Raw genomic sequence first — 17035 nt, 5'->3', positions numbered from 1 at the left:
GAAACACTTTCTGTCAGATTAGTATTCATCTCGGCTTTGAGCTTTAATGTCAACTAATGTTGGATGAGTTTCCTACTTTTGCCAAGATGGAGAAACAAAAAAGTGCAGCCGGAAACAAAACAGGAATTCAGATGAGATGCAAGCAGTGATGGATGGAGGTTAATTTTCACCTAGGCAATTATTAGCAGCTTTCTTTAATATTTATCATTGATTCAAGTTTCCATCAATTCAGCACAATCAGCAGCAAACTTACAAGTTAATGGCAAACAAATTTAAGCTTCTCTGGTAGGAGAAGGCGGTTCATCGTGTTAAACTGCTCGTTTTTCAATTTGTCACCAAGATGTCGAGGATAATGGAGAGGAAAGTAAGACGGGTATGAGATAAATGGGCCGGAGTGAATGTAGGTGTGCATGAGAAGGACAGAGAATAGATGACAAGGGAGGAAAACAAAGCAGAGGGGAATTTAAAGAAGGAGAGGCATCTGGACGAGTTAAGTAAAGTTTTCAATAGAGGTGGGAAGTGATGGATGAGTGTAGGAACTGCACAGAATGACAAATAAAGCTAGTTTTGTGTTAAATGAAAGTGAAAGAGGGAAATAATAATTTCTCTCTGGTCTGTGTGTGTTTTAACCCTAAAACATCATTGGAGCTCAGAGTTCCAGACAGAGAAAATATCACTAAAACCATCAACTGGACTCTGTTCTCAGGGTGATGAGACCTGCAAACCTGACGTGTGTAAAGGTTATGAGACATAATGCATCTGTGCAACATTCAGGTGTGGTTTCTCTCATTGCGGAAGTGCTTCTCAATAAAAGTGTTTTTTTTATTTCAGTAGATCCTTTCATCCTTTCTTCTGTTTTTATATTGTTGTCTTTGCATGAATCTGCATTCTTCGATTTGCTGCTTCCCTTCATGAAACAACCGACTGTCCTGCAGTCATGGCAGCCGCCATCTTTACCAGCCGGTTCTGTTTCCATCCTCCGTCACACAAACATCAAACCTCTAAAATGAACGTACTCAGTTCTCACTGACGCCTTTGATGGCTTATTATAAAAATAAACCTGCAGGATCTGACCTCAATGTGTCACTGAATGTATATTGAATTCATGAAAACTTCGCCAAGTTTACACCATATATCCACTTAAATATAGTCATATCACAAAGACATCTAACAATGCCTTTATATATATATATATTTACATATATATATATACGGTTTGCTATGCAGGTAGCATAGCAACCTAACTAAGCAGAGTGATGCACAGAGGCTCTATTGTCTTCCTGAATGGTGAGGATAATTAAATTTTCCAGCTGCACTTTTCTCTGAACCTTTTGTTGTCAGCAGATTAGTTTCATGATATCAGTAATAGAAACTTTCTGCTGCTGCTATAAATACAATTTACCACCTATTGGCTATTGGCTGACTTTAGTGAAGCAGCCAATCCAGGAGCAGCGTTCAGTTTCCTTGCCACTGATTGGCTGTTTCCCCTGGAGAGGCGATATGGAAAACTGTGGTTCTGCTTTGTGACGAAACTTTTTTCATTTCTTACCTGTTCAGTGTTGCATTAGCGCCACCTTGTGTTAGTGGCACGCAATAAGATGGTAATTCAGCAAAACAATGTTACAAATCTGAAAAAGAAAACCAGAGATGCAACTTTTAAAAATAAGTAATCAAATTAAGTTTATCCAAGTAAAGAAAACAGATCACAATAGTGCAAATGAAAACAATTAGTTTGTTAGAAGTGTGAGAAATGTCCAGCTCATCTAGAGATGGTTTCTGATGTGGGCAGTTACCCAGGGTGGCATTACAAAATGGGGATCCACTGATCACTGATCTGTCGATTGAGCATTTAACAAGTTTTTTGTACTTTTCTATTCTTTATTGAATGAGCAGTAGTTGAGAATTCATTCTTGTTGATGATCAAAAATCTGATTTCTGCACTGCTGGGAGGAAGGAGACTTGGAAACCTCTTCTTCACACTTTTACTAAATCCTTTTTAGTTAGTGTGTAAAAACTGATTGATCCAATCTGACATCATGTTTGTCCGGAGGAAAAACAGAATTGGTGCAAAAAGGCCTTTTGGTGTTTCACTGACTTCCTTCCTGAATAAAGTTTATCTGTAGATAAACCGTGTGTGCAGATGTTCGTTTTGCCCCTCATCTTTTGTCATTTCTCTCATTACCGCTGCCCTTTGTGTGCATGTGCATCTCACTGCACTGTCTGCTGCTTCTGTAGCGCAGCTGTGAGTGTGTTCACCTTGTTGTTTTATGCATGCATGGACTTATTGTGTGTGAAGGTCAGCAGCAAGGGGACAGATGACCGATAGGGCTGCAAGGACAGGAGGCCACCGGAGCCGTGGGCTTTGTGTGGGTCTGTGTGAATGATTCGGTGTGGCAGCGGATGGCAGGAAGCATACGGTTCCCCGCCAGCACAGAACAGCGTCGCAGCATGTGGACCGAGCACACACACGCGTATCCAAACTGTGATGCACAGCAAGAGACTCAAATTTCAGTCAAAGATGCCACACAAACAGGTGAAAACACACACGTATGGAGAGGCCGAGGTGTGAACCATCAGTCAAACATTTACAAGCAAAGACAGATGACAAACACTGCAACAAGGCAAGCAGGAACACAAACAAACATCTTTTTTATGTCTAAAGCTCGTTTAGATGTGTGGCAGAGGGGAGCGCGACCTCCAGGAGGTGCACTGTTTAAGAACTGCTTCGTTTATTCAGCTTCATTTAAACTGTTCACTTCACACAGCAGCAGATTCCAGCTGCAGGTCAGTCATTTCAGAGGAGCAAAGGATAATTAAAGATTATAATTATGGAATCTACTTAATTATAGATGTTTTTGTGTTTATTTTAAGGTGATTCTCCATTATGTTTGTATCAAGAATGAATGTAACTCCCTGAAAAACATCTTTTCTCTTAAATGTTTTGATTATTCTAGATTTCTAAAGGTCTTTCTAAGCTTTTGTTTAGATTATTATTTTACCCAGGGCGGCGTAGGAAGTTTTTTATTTATTTTTTTAATCATTTTCTAATTTCTGACCCCTGCTTCTGACATTCAGGTGTAAAAGAATCTGTCCCAAGCTGAAAGTCTGAGCCAGTGTTTCTGCCCTGACAGATTTCTTCTGTTTCTGTGTTGCAGTATGGTTTAGCAGTCTCCACGCTTGGTTTGTGGGGGAAGGACAGAAAAAGACTTTTTCTTTTTCATGCCTCTCAAACAAGCAGTTGCCATGTCGCTACCACCTAATTGTTGTTATGGAGACCTCAGGATGGCACTCCGAATCCTGGCTGCTTTTCTCCAGCAGGAAGTTTGGAGATGTTTTCTCCCCCCTCACTGTGCAAAGTGTTGAGAGAAACTTTCTGTTTCTCTTGTTCAAATTGCTTTAAGCCTTTGAATTATTGCTCTGACTCTAAATGTGTAGAATTTTTTGACCAATAGCTTTCTTTTTGTAAACATTTCAAGAGTTACACTGCAAAAACAAAAAATCTTTACAAAAAATTTTGGTTTAGTTTGTAGTGCAAACAGCTTCGTAAACTTGAAATAAGTCAAACTAACTTGCATTTAACGTTTCAGCAAGATATTGAAGCTTTAAGTCAATAATATTAATGAAAAAGGTCTGATTGCACTGGAAGATTTTATTTTTACTACTAAGATATTTTTTCTATGTTAAAAGTGAAAAATCTGCTGGAGGGGTTTTGGCAATTAGTGGAGTTCCAGCAGGTTTGGTCAGCTGGTTTACTGCTGTGCAATGGCAGCTGGAAAAGACAAATGTTTTGTTGTTGACTTACAATCCAGAAACCACCGGGTGCGTTCTCGTTGGCTGTGCAGGAGGCTCCACTTCTGCTTTTCAAAGATGCATCTATGTGCAGCCATTTTAAAGTTTGTGTGTGAATGTTGAGTTGGAAGTGTGGCCAGACAAAGTTTATTAGGATTTAAAGTGACAGACGCCCTGAAATGAGCTCACAAATTTCAATATCTGTTATTTTGTGCACAAAAAATGTAATGAACATGATTTTGAATCGCCTGTACATCTATCCCAACCCATTCAAGGAATTGTAGTTGTTCACCTTTAAGTTCATGACATGTTTTGACAGATACATTTGAATTTCCAGTCCTTCACATGCCACCTGCCTTCATATTTGACCTCTGACCCTTTCTTCTCAGTGTGTGAGAGGGAGTTTTTGACCTCTGCTTCTCCTTCTGTCCCTCAAAGCTTCCACCTGGAGCTCATTGCGTATGCAGGGTTACCCGGTAACAGACAGCCGCTCGGGCACCCAGGTGGCACAATTGCTGTCTGAGTGATGGATGATTGGCCCTCCATGATTGGCTGTCTCCTGGCCTCTCAACACACCCATATATGAAAATGAACATGATCTGAATCCCTGCGATGGGGGAACACACACACACAGTCGCATCCCCATCTCTGAGGGTCGCCTTGATTGGCCGTCAGGAGAAGGCGACCCCGATTTGGGCCCGCAGGACCCGGAGCCGCGGCGTGAAGTGTGTTTGAAGTGGCTCGAAGTGACATGTGCTGGAGCGAGTGAACTTAACAGTAAAGTAGGATGAATATTTATAGCGTTCCCTCGGCTCCAGACCTGGGCAAAACAGCACTTGAATATATTCCAAATGTTTGAAATAACCCAGGGAGCGCCTGATGGAACTGATCTCTCCTCCACTCTCCGGGTCATTCCGAGTTTCTGACGAGGCTAAAATTGAGCACGCCCCGACTCCTTTAACACCTAACAGCCCACTTTTGCATTCTCCCATCTCTTTGTGCAGGTATTACCCCAGTCGCTTAACCTTTTAACCGCAATGCTCAGCCGACTGCTATTGAGTGCCAAATTGACTCTGGAGTTCTTTCACACTCCTGCTAAAGAGCAGAGGATGAATGTGCAGCTGGCAGATGCAGCAATGCAGGTCTGATCTCTTTACCGAGGCCCTAAACATAAAAGAGGACTTATTTAGTCTGAGCCACTTACAATACGGCAACTTAAACTCAGATAAACCGGAATATTTTGTTATCAGCAAATGTCAGTTTTGGCTCTTGCAGACTGCAAAACTCCCTAATGGCTCCACACTTGCAGTTCAGTTTATGTGGCCCAGACCAAAATGAGAGAAGATTTTATCATTTTTAACAGCAGAGGAACTCATATAAACCACATCCAGCATCTCAACAGTTATTGGCCTCTTGGTGAAAATGTGTGAAAAGCCTGGGAATGAATTCATCTTGTCAAAATATTTCAATTTAATGCAATTTGTTACTGCCAGGAGAGGAAATGTTTGTTTTTAATAAAATTTCTTGTACCGAACCTCTTGGCACCCCCGCTGGTAACATGTTGTAAAACCCTCTTTTGCCAAAAGGGTGAAATATCACGACTCCTCGAACATTTCACAACTCCGGAGCATTAAAGGAGAGCTGTGTTTGCACAACCACTGGATTCCTGATTCCTGTGTGGTGTTTTCTTCTCGTCCCGTTTTCTGGTCTGGGTGGTGAAACGGTCACAGAGGAAGGCTGATTTTTAATTCAATATTGATCAATTATTGATCCTGTGAATGAAAAATTCTGCAAAGAGTTATTGTATAAGATGATGCCGTGTAGCGTTCTGTATTATAACAAATTTGAAGAAGCTTCTGACTAAAGACACAAAGGTTTTTTTGTATTTTGTATCAGGTGAACTTTTTCTAATTTGATTTAATCTCATATTTTGGACCCAATGACAACATGTTGTCATTTTCCGCAGAGGAAACACCAGATTTAATCTAAATTAACTGTGTTTCCTTTACAGCTTTTTCGAAAATCTGCTAAAGTTGGGAAAAAAACACAATTTCACAATTATATTACATAGCAAGACAAGTAAAATAATCTCCCAGTGGAGCTAGTATTTCTTTTATCAATGTTAATTTACTTAAAACAAGTTCCAAGATCTTCCTGAAAAGTTACTTCTTAGTTTTGTCAAACATATTAAGATATTTGTACTCAAAACTAGATAAAACATACCTCATAACATTTAGCTTTTTGCAGTGAGAAACTCTAAAAACATTAGAAGTAGTCACGTATGCATTAAAAAAAAATAGTTACATTTGGTTGGAAGTTGTAAAGCGAGAAAATAATTGTGACAGTTCATTTTTTGGTAAATTTACTCAAATTAAAGGTTGGGTTTCTTTTCAAGTTGGAGATAAATGTGAAATTATGCAGCTGTAATAAAAACAAAGGGATTTTGTTGCACATCTTAAGTGTTTGCATCATTTATTGCTTTAGATGTTGGTTTATTTTATATTTACATTATAAACCATGTGACCCAACTTTTAAAAGATTGAGTTAAATTGTAATAAGTAATTAAATTTATCCAAATAAATACACATTAAATTGTCATGTTAAACCAACTTAATTAAAGTAAGTTTGACAAACTTCATTTTCTCTTTTTGCAGTGCGATAATGACAGCAGATCAAATATTGTTCTTCTGGAATATCTCCAACCTTAATTTCTGAAATATTTGTGTCTTTAATCAGTTTTTCCAGTTGTACACAGTTTCTAACTGTTTCTGTAACATCACACCTCTGAAGAGGTTTCTGTTGCTGCTTTCCACCATCACACCTCAGACGGAGCACATTTCTGGGATTTGGCTGCAAAAATCTCTCTGCATGTATCTCACTGTTGTCCCTTGGCTCCTCAGCCTTTAAGTGATTTGATGCTACATGACTAGGTAGATGACAGCTCTCTTTACAGAGACGACCACTGGAAATGTCAGCGTCAGTGTGTTTACAGAAAAAAAACGGGAGCAGCGAGACCAAGGAGACTGAGCTGAGAAGATAAATTCAGCCGGTTGTCGCTCCCTCGTTATCTGGCTGCTTCACTTCCTGCTTCCTTCTTTCTGCTAACATGACCCAGTTTGATCTGGATGGGGTTCAGGTCTCCCAGATACTCTCACTTCCTCTGGATCCTTCTAAAGAGCAACGCCGCTGTGTTTCCTGGGCCTCCTCTCCAGCTGCGACGTTATTTCGGGAGCAAAGCAGCAGAATTTGTGCATATTTATGTGCTTTACCCTGTTAAGTCGGTGCAGACCCTCATGAGGTAGAAAAGGACAGAAAAAGCTCCCGCTGTCAGAAAATAAAAGGGGATCTCTGGCTACTGATAAGGCTCAGAAGTGTTGCACATCTGAAATATCTGTCACAGAAACACAGAGCACTGATAGACAGATTAATTTTCAAAAAGGTCACGCTGCGTTTCAGCGTGTCTCTGCGAGTGTTTGTGAGAAATGGGATTTTAAAGATGCCATCAGAGCGGCTTGTCTTTCTGTGCAACATGCAGGTGCGGCTGTGTATTTTGGTCCTCTGCGGGCTGCAGGAGTTGTCACGTACTGTAACAGAAACGCTGCTGGACGACTCTCGCCGCCTCTCACAAGGCTAATTATAGTGAGTGCACAGGGACGGAGCTGCCCAAGAATTATTTATGATCCTTCGACTGGCCCGCTTCTTCTCGTCATACAAGGGGTCCTCAATTTGCAGATCACTGCTGATCCTCAGCCTCCCTTTGCTTCTTTTCCCATTTTTCTCAGAATTGCACTTTAAAGGAAAATAAAGAATATCTTCAATCAGGACCAAAGTTTCTCTCTCAGCCAGTCGATATTTGCTTTTAGAGGACAAAAGTCCTGATATTTACCGTTGAGGTTATTAAAACCATTTTCATCCCGAAAGCCTTTTTGTTCTGCAGCTTCTTCGCTCAGACTGTAAAACCTGATACAATGTGAGCATTGATTCTCCATGTGTTTGGATCTGGTTGGAAAATACAACAAATTCAGTATGAAAGGAGCAAAAAGGGACATTTAGAGCTTTTCACAGAACAGCTGGTCGCTGCTGCAGCGCTGCGGTTCATCAAAGTTGTGTTTTCAGAATCAGCAATTGTCTCTTTCATTACAATTTTCTTTTTTGTGCAAACTCTCCAGTAACATTTTTAAATCAACCAAAGCGAATATTATGGAGTGAAACTAAGCTGCTAAACTGTATTATTTTATCGCATATTTTGCTTTGTGTTCATTCATTTAAGCTTGGAAAGTTTTTCACATTTGTGCCTTAACTCACATGTGCAATTCTGCTTCTGCATTTACAGCATCTGCCCCTCAAATATTGAAGCTCTTAGCCAATAATAACTTCTTTATTAATGACATAATGATAAATAAGTTATTAATGACAGAATGTCTGCATGCAACACCATGCAAACATTCTGTCTAGATTCTGAAATTGCAGCTGACAGAGCTTCCTACTTTCTGACCCAGTGGATTCAGTGTAAGGAGAAACAGAAATCCACAGCAAAAGTAACAAACCTCTTCCTGAGTTCTTCACACCATTGATCCCAATATTTGTTCTCTATTGGCTATAAGAGTGCTGAAGAAATAAATTACAGACCTGTCAACATAAATAGTAATAAGAACAACAGTGTGGGAATCATTTTCTATATGAGTCTAAAGAATGGCTTCTTCTCCTCAACAGGAACGATCTCTGCCACAAATGTTCTATTTATTTATCAAGATTTAAAGTTTAATTAGTTTATCAACTCAAAAATGACTAAGTATGAGAAAAATCACTAATTTGATCAGAACCAGATCTATTACACATCTGCTGTCTGTTGAATATTTAATCACAGAAAAACTCAAAAATGTAATTTTTACAAGCAAAGAGGAATTCTGCTAATTCTGCTGTGCTACAGCACATTAGATGTTTTAGGAGAAGGGAATTGGTTTTTAAAATATTCTCATCTAAACTGATTAAAAATCAAGCATTTATCAGATGCTGCTCTTCAACTTGAGAGGAGAAAAACGGTTTTGATCCACCAGGTTTCAGGAAACGGATCACGGTTCTAAAACAGTGGCTGTTATAATCCTGGATCTTTTTGAGGCTCATTTGTTAAAGTAACAAGAAGCCTCTAACTGAAGGAAACTCCATGGTGTGTGTAGAGAAAAAATCTGAAATAAATCTGCTCCAAAGTAATAAAAATTCCTTTCGCTCGATCTTAAAAAGTTAAACACTTCTCTCCAACCAGGCAAAGAATCTTTATCATCTTTTATTTTGCTCCCTGAAGTTTTACATTTATTTGAGGTAAACAAGATGATCCCAAAAAATGGAAAAGAAAAAAAAAATCCTCCTGCTGCTTGTGGCGCTTTACTTACTGACAGAGTTACTTTTCTGTGTCATTGTGCTTGTGATGCAGATTGAGACCATCAATCTGTTCTCAACTTTTTGCTTTTACACAGAATCTTGTTTAGTTTCTAGTCTAACTATCTTTGCACACTTAAAGTAAGATCAAACTAAATACATTAAAGCAAGAAAAGATTTTAGTAATTCCTTGATATTGGGAGGGGAAGTGTTGGTTCCACTTCCATGCTATTTCACTTAAAACAAGCTCCAATGTCTTCCTAGCAACTTACTTAAAGTTAGTTTTGTTTTGTTTTTTTTTAAGTGGAGAAAAGAAACTAGACTTAGTTCAAGTCTAAATTCTTGTGCTAAGATATCTGATCAATAAACTAGACTGAAAATACTCAGCAAGATTTTGTGTTTTTGCAGTGTAGAGATACTTATATGATGAACAAAAATACCAAAGATGGAAACTCCCAGCAGTCACCTTCAAAATAAAAGCTTTACGGCTTCCAAAACAAATAAATATGGATTATTCTGATAAATCATGAATTTGAATCCTTGGGATCTATTGATTGATGGAAGGCATTAAGGAACATTTAAAGCATGAAGGGCTGATGCTAAACAATGATGAGAATAACAAGAGCTGAAACTCAAAAAAACTTCAATATTTACTTTCAGTGGTAAAAAGAAGCTTGAAGGGAAACTCTGCACAAAAAGTCTAATGTATTATTCTCCTGTAAAAGCAGAAGAACTAATCAATTCTCAGCCATTTCTGCCTTTGAGTTTAACACCAATGTGATTTTAATTTCCTTGCCAACAACTCAGCCTACCTGAAGCATAAGAAATATATCCAAAGGAGGGAAGAGTGGGATTAAGCCAATTTCTGTAGTCCATGAACAAGAAATGGTGCAGATTCACAGCTTACATCTAATCCAAACTTATCTCCAAACTTCAGAAACCCCATCAATATTTGATTTCTTTCCATTTTCACAGCTTTACTTCTGACGTTGAGACGTTTTTAAAAACAGTCACATGGAAGGAAATATATAATATGTGCAAACATCCTCCTACGGTTCATCAAGTCTTCAAACACCACCGGCAAAATGTTTAAGCACTCTTAATGTTTTTAGCCTTTTCATCGACTTAAGCTGGAGCAAAAATTGCATGTTTGCTGTTTCTAATTAAGATTTTTACTGCAGGGGACCTGCGCGGTGGAGTGGACGGGTTTTTGCAATGTAAAGCAGCAGCACTCAGCCCACAACAATCAGCAACACACTATTAAATTATGCTGATCTCCGCATGCTGTTTTTTGTCTTTATTCCACTCACCTTTCCCTTTTCTCACCCACCAACCTCTCATGCTTCTTGCCTGAAGTGCCACGCCGAGAGGAATAAAGGTGCATTTTCTCCTCCAACATTATAATCATTCCCTTTTTTATTCATCGTAATTGTTTGCTGATTGCAGTCATTTGGATGCACTTATGACTTCAGTGGCGTTTGTAGTGATGGTGGCTGCAGGCTGCACACTGGCTGCTGCTGTGTGGGTTTGTGTGCGTGTGATTATGACCGCCGGTGTTTATCTCTTAAGACTCAGTGAATATGAAACGGGAGGGCTGCTTGAGTCAGAGCTGCTGGTAGTTTATTGTCAAGGTGTCATCACAGCAAAGTGCTTGGAATATAATAACACAGACGGAAGAAAGACAAATCTTTTTAACGGAGAGGTGTATGATTTAAAAAAAGACGCAAGAATTAAGTGCTAAACATAATTAGATCATTTTAACCCCATGTTTAATGGATTATAACAAGGTGAATGATAATTTATTTATTTGAACAAGACGATTTGCACTTTAAATCACTCCAAGTATTTAAGGCTGTTTTGAAGAGACCAGCAGAATAAAACACAAGGTGTTACAAAGTGGTTGGATTGATTGATTGATATGGGATTTTTATAGAGTATTTCTGTCTTGTTCTTGCATTGTATATAATTTGTGTAACTTGTCATAATCTGGTGCAGCACATCAAATGCTGACATTTGTGTTTGAGTTGACATTGTCCCTTTGAAATAAAATTCATTATCAACTTGTTTTAAGTCAATTTTCCTTACTGTTGATTTAAAAAAAGTCCAATTGGCAGATTTTGTTTCACTGACGCTGCAGTAAAAATTGTTATGAGTGAAATAATCTGCCAGTGGAGAAGCACTTCTCATCAATTTTAAGAAATTAACTTAAAACAAGCTCCTACATCTTAGTCAAATTTTTTTATTCTTTGTCTTGTTTCAAGTGTATGAATTATGGGGGTCAGTGTTTCATTTACCCACAATTGGACATTGATGTAGCTTTTTAACCCAGTCCTGAAAGAGAGCCTGAGTTGGCTTTAGATGTGTCTCCGTACTCTAGATAAAGAGGTCCACCATTGATCGAAGTTTGAAATTACTCAATATAACATTAATAAACCATTAAAAACTAAAGTATTTGCTAGAAATATGCAAAACCACGACTACTTTTAATGCTTGATTAGCACATACAGGATTCAGACACAAAGTAAACCTATATCATAAACCAGAAGAATTCAGTCAGCTTTTTATTTATAAAATACGCATTTTATTCATCTCCATTTTGCTTCTTAATTTGTCTAATTTCCACTCATCTCACATGATAAATTGGTGTAAAGCTGAAGCAATTATTATGCAAAATTGAGCAAAAACAAGAAAGATGTTCATAGAGTTGCCAGGTTTATAAAAAAAATAACTTGCTGTCCCTCCAAAGCTGCTGGTCTTTGAGTTTTTTTCTCCTCTCACCTTTTCCTCTCCCACACACCAGCTCTCATGCCTCTTTTCTAAAGTGCCTTGCTGAAAGGAATAAAGGTGCCCTTTGATTCATCATTATCGCTCGCTGATTGCAGTCATTTCTACACACTCCTAACTCCATTGGCTATATTTATGTGTGTGCGTGCGTGCGTGCGTGTGTGCGTGCGTGTGTGTGTGTGTGTGTGTGTGTGTGAGCGCATGCTGATGCTGGGAGCTAATGTTGCTGCCAGAGCCGCTGCTGGGTTGTGATGTGGGGGAGGCAGTTTTGAGAAGAACAAAGTTCCCGTGGTGGCGGCTTTCATGCTGCTGCACGCAGTAATTGGAGTTGTACACAGAGTTTGATGAGGGACTAAATTTAAAAATAAAAAAGGGGAAATGTTTTATTGGAATAGAGAAATGAGAGAGAGCAGATGATGGAGGGAAGACAGAAGCAGTTGCTGTTGCAGTGTCAGTCATGGCCTCCCTCAGGTCTGTTTAGACCTTTAAAATCTCCTCTTTTCCACAGGCAGTAAACACCCCTCCGCCTCATCCCTCTCTCTCTCTCTCTCTCTCCATCTCTCCTTGCATCATCCTCATTCTCTTGTTTTCCTTCATTTCTCAGTTCATTTGAAACGTTCTTCCTTCCTCCCCTCCTTCTTTTATTTCTGGTCCCACCGACTCAAATCCTCTCGCTCTCCCCTCCTCTTTCCCACCTTCCCTCCAACACTGAAGCTCCGATTTATAAATAGTTTTACTGTAAACCACATTCAGGGGAAGCAGCAGGCGGATTGAAAAGAAGTGAACATATTTTTTTTCCCCTCTATTTTAATTTCCTCTCAAGTTGGAAACCTGAAATAAATATCTTTTTTGCAGAATTATATTGTAATATCCCATCTCATCAGGTTTTTCACACTATTTTATTGTATTTTTAAGCATAATAACCATGAATGTACAGAAAAAAATGCTTTTCTTGTAATTCTTGTAGCATATTGCAGTGTGGTGAAATGCAGGGCTATATTTAAAGAGACCAGTACAAACTCCACACTTGTGTTGTTTTAAAAGACAGAATTTTGGATTGAAAAGCGAAATCTATTTAGCATGCTAAATCTGTTCAAATCATTAAAGTTGACTTTATTTATACTTGATGAATAATGAACAATGAATGTCATATTAAGGCCATTTTGAAGAAAAGGGGTTATAATGCATGTTAGTGAAAAGTTATCAAAATATTCAGCTCAGCTGACTTTGCACCAGTCCCTCCTCCTGAACATCAGGAGGAGGGACTCCTCCTGACTTTCTACCCAACCAAGTTGTTTCCCTTCAATCTGATTTTAAACCTTTTCTATAATCAAATTATATTTTGAAGTGTCCAGAGCAACACATGAACCAGTTCAACTATTTGCTAATTGACTTTTATAACATAGTTGTCGATAAAACTGACATATCAACTCTTTCATTCTGTGATACATCTTTATTTAACAGTAATAGCTGCTGTGTGGGATCAGTGAAAACAAACTCCTCAACATCATTTTCAGCCTGTTTTGTAGAGTGTACTTGTTTTTCTGTGTTTTTATAATTCGGCAGAAAGCAGAAAGAAGCAGTTTAAGTGCAGGCCTTGGGCTCAGTGTGCTCCTCTGATTGCTAATATAGCCCCCTCACTGTATGTGAGAGCGATGGAGCACTTAACACAGGGAGCTGTTATTTCAGATCCATTTAAATTGCATGTGATGCGGTCAGAAATTCAGATCATTTGAGTGTCACTTTGATAGTAGCGTAATGTGTGCAGATTCAGGCTGACCCAGGCGGTGGAGCGAGAAACAAACAGGATGTTATCTGGAGGGAAAAGCCTCTGTAGCTTCCTTCTACACAGCAATACGTCCCCGTTTCTTCACTTTTCCAAAAAGGAAAACAAAAGGACACCAGAGCTTAATATGCTGAAAAAACACTGGGATCTAATCCAACTAACAGCAGATTCATTGGCTCCACATGGATGTCATAAAAAAATCACATTTCTGCTTCTTTTGTGTCGCTCGTTAAAGTCTGAGCTAGAACAGTTAATCAATTTATAACCATCAATTAATAGGTTATAGATTAAAATTAGTTTTACCTTTCTATTCAGAAACTTATGAATGCTGTTATATTTTATAAATAAACGTTTCTTAATGTGAGAAATTATCAGTATACACCAGACACAAAATAAGTAAAATGTCATATTTTTTTCAGACAGCATATGAAAAACTGATACAAACAAAAATTTTTTAAGAAAATATCAATTAATCCACAATCGATTGATATGATGACATAATTTTAGATTAACTCATTAATCAATAATTTCCATCCTTAGTCTCAGCTGCTGCCCTGTAAGGATGGAGATGTTTCTGTCAAATGTTAATGCAGTTCTTCGATATATGATGCTCTATTGTGGTTTAAAATGTAATTCTTGTCTCTTTTCTCCCTAATTTTGGTCCTGAAAGTTAATTTTCACTGCAATATGGTGTCCAAGCTGAACAACATGCTGTTGCATGCATTGTTGCTTCGGATATGAATGTTCCTGAGGTTGGTATAGTGGCATTACTCTGCTGATCATCATGCCAGAAAACCCAGTTTGAGCCTCGGCCCACACTAAGTTTTCACTCTTGTGCTTTCCTCAAACTGGAAACAGGTTAGCATGCCAGGCATCAGTTCTTCGTTTGTTTGTTTATTGACAAGAAATTTAAGATGATAATATTGAAATCCGATTGAAACAATTTGCAGTTCTCACGTTACTTATTTCAATAAGGTAACTAAAGTTACACAAGTCAACCTGGCTCTATGTAAAATCCTTTTTCGATAAATCAACAATGTCAGATTTCATTTTCATTTTTCTAAGGTTCCAATTTGTTTCTCTGAATCTGGACATTTCTACAATGAAAATTACATGTTCTTTTGTTGAAGTGAACTCTGCATATGTAAACTCCAAGTGGACCAGAGACCTCTCAAAAAGCAGGAACCGGACTATGGTGCAGTGCATTCTGGGTAAATGGAGCCAAAACAAACATTCTACAGTAGTGCTAGCTCGAGAAATGGTTCAATTTTGGTTTTTTACCAAAGACAAAAGAGAAATCCTACAGCTGCTGAAATCTGATGCCGCTTCGTTTTAGTTTCTTTAAAGATTTTCATGTTGTTTCCTTCAGTGGTTCTTGGTGCAGCGCCCCCACAGGTGAGGAGGGAAACTGCTATTTCATTTCATTTGGTTTCTTTGACACTTAACATTGTGACAGAGAACCACAGTAGATGAAAATGTAACAAATGTTGCAATTTTCTGTGATTCTTCTGACCTTTTTAGTTGCTTTAAATTCAACCAAAAGCAGATAAACGGTAAAAAAAAAAAAAAAAATCCCTCCTGGTTTTCTCTGCTCTTCAGACTCTGACCCTGTGCTCCTATAATCTTTGCATGGAGTCTGATAACACCCCGAGTTTGATAATATATTTCACACATTTCCATAGTCATGGAAATCAAATTCTCTCTGTGTCCACAAACACCACCTGGCATTTCCTGCCCTTTTCATTCTTTCATTTCTGCGCTGCGTGGTGGAGCAGCGCTGCTGTAAAGGACATGGCTAAATATCGGCCCTGTAATTAGAATATTGGTCAGAAAACAACCTGCATATTTTCCATATCAACAAACTTTTCTACCAGTTAGATGCAAAAACTTTTTAAAATGACATTTCGACAGTGAAACATGTTTTTTTCTGGATTCAAGCTGTTCGTCTGAGCAGGTGCACGAGAACAAAGTTATTACTGCTTGGTGCACCTCTGGTTTCCCTGCAGAGAGAGCGTCGGTCGTATTTGATGAGGATTCCTGAAGCGCTTTTTCTGTTCAGAGAGATGCGATGGGCTTCTCTGATAGATTATTAACACATTTTGCATTTGCCCTCCAACAAACTCCCTGCTTCCTCCATCAATCTTCTCTGCAGCAGTCCTCTCCTCGTGGGAGGCAGCCTCCTCTCACCTCAATTCTGAATTCAATAAGATCTCTGTTCCTGTTTTAAATCCTGACTCCTGTGTCACCTGTTGGGAATTTCCCTAGCAGCAGGGTAACCCAGTCTTTGTTGAAAAGCAGGTTTGCTGTTAACGGTGCACAAAAGAAAGATCTAAATTGTGATCTTTTACACATCAATTGAGCTTTGAAGAAACTCTTATGTAGGGAGAAACGGATTGAAGCTGTCTGGATGTTTTCTGACTGTTTCTGTGTCCAGCTGTGAAAGAAAAGCTGCTGCATCTGCCTGTCCATCTAATGTACCTGCATATGAACAGGCTGCCCCCTGCTGTTCAGGAAGAAAACAAAGTCAGTCAATAATAAATACTTGTTTGAGTCTGTCTATCCCACGAAAACATATTTAACAATTTAACCTCATGTCTCGACAAAAGCTGCATTGGTTTGATTATGAAGTTGCTTCTTTAACATGATGACACAAGAGCCAAATGTGTTCACTAGGAGGTCACGACCTTAGCCGTCAAAATGACGAAGGAAAATGCAAAGGTTTTGTCAAAACGTGGATTTATAAGTATTTATTTGCAGAATTCGGTGGTAAAGCTGTTTGTTTGAGTCGGGACGACGAGATGAAACGCAGATAAATAGAAAAGGTTGACTGGTGCAGACATTGGAAGCCTTGCTAGCTAAAGTCAGGCGTGTCAGTTGGAGGTAGAGAGTATTTTTACAAAATGTAAATGTAGATCCTCTCTCACTGATTATAATCTGCCATGTTCATGTTCCCACAAATATGGGAGCATGAATTCATCAGTGCAAATCTTCAGTTCTGAATATCCAGAAACATTTCCAGGAAACATACAAAGAAGTCTGTTTATCTATCTTTTAAGCGTTTATGATGATTATATGTTGGATGACTGAGAATACACAACAAACTCTTACCCTGAGCCACGCTTCTGCAGAGTGATAGTGGCAGCATCATGCTGTGGGGATGCTTTTCTTCACGGAATCTGGTCAGAAGATGAATGAAGCTAAACTTGAGATGATCCTGGAAGGAAACCAGTCAGAGGCTGCAGAGATTAATGTGTTTAAATGGCCCAGTCAAAGTTCAGCCCTAAATCCAGTTGAGAGACT

The 17035-nt window shown here is 38.8% G+C and overlaps 1 protein-coding gene across 2 annotated transcripts in view; it reads left to right on the top strand.

Moving 5' to 3' along the window:
- The window catches only part of pvrl2l (PVR cell adhesion molecule related 2 like), a 310183-nt gene that overhangs the window by 279277 nt on the left and 13871 nt on the right, over positions 1-17035 (top strand). The window lies entirely within an intron of this gene.

The sequence above is a fragment of the Poeciliopsis prolifica genome, unplaced genomic scaffold, assembly GCF_027474105.1.
Source record: "Poeciliopsis prolifica strain line A6 unplaced genomic scaffold, Auburn_PproV2 SCAFFOLD041, whole genome shotgun sequence".
In the NCBI taxonomy this organism is placed as follows: Eukaryota; Metazoa; Chordata; class Actinopteri; order Cyprinodontiformes; family Poeciliidae; genus Poeciliopsis; species Poeciliopsis prolifica.
The sequence above is the reverse complement of the archived record's forward strand: the minus strand, read 5'-3'. Positions and strand labels throughout refer to the sequence as shown.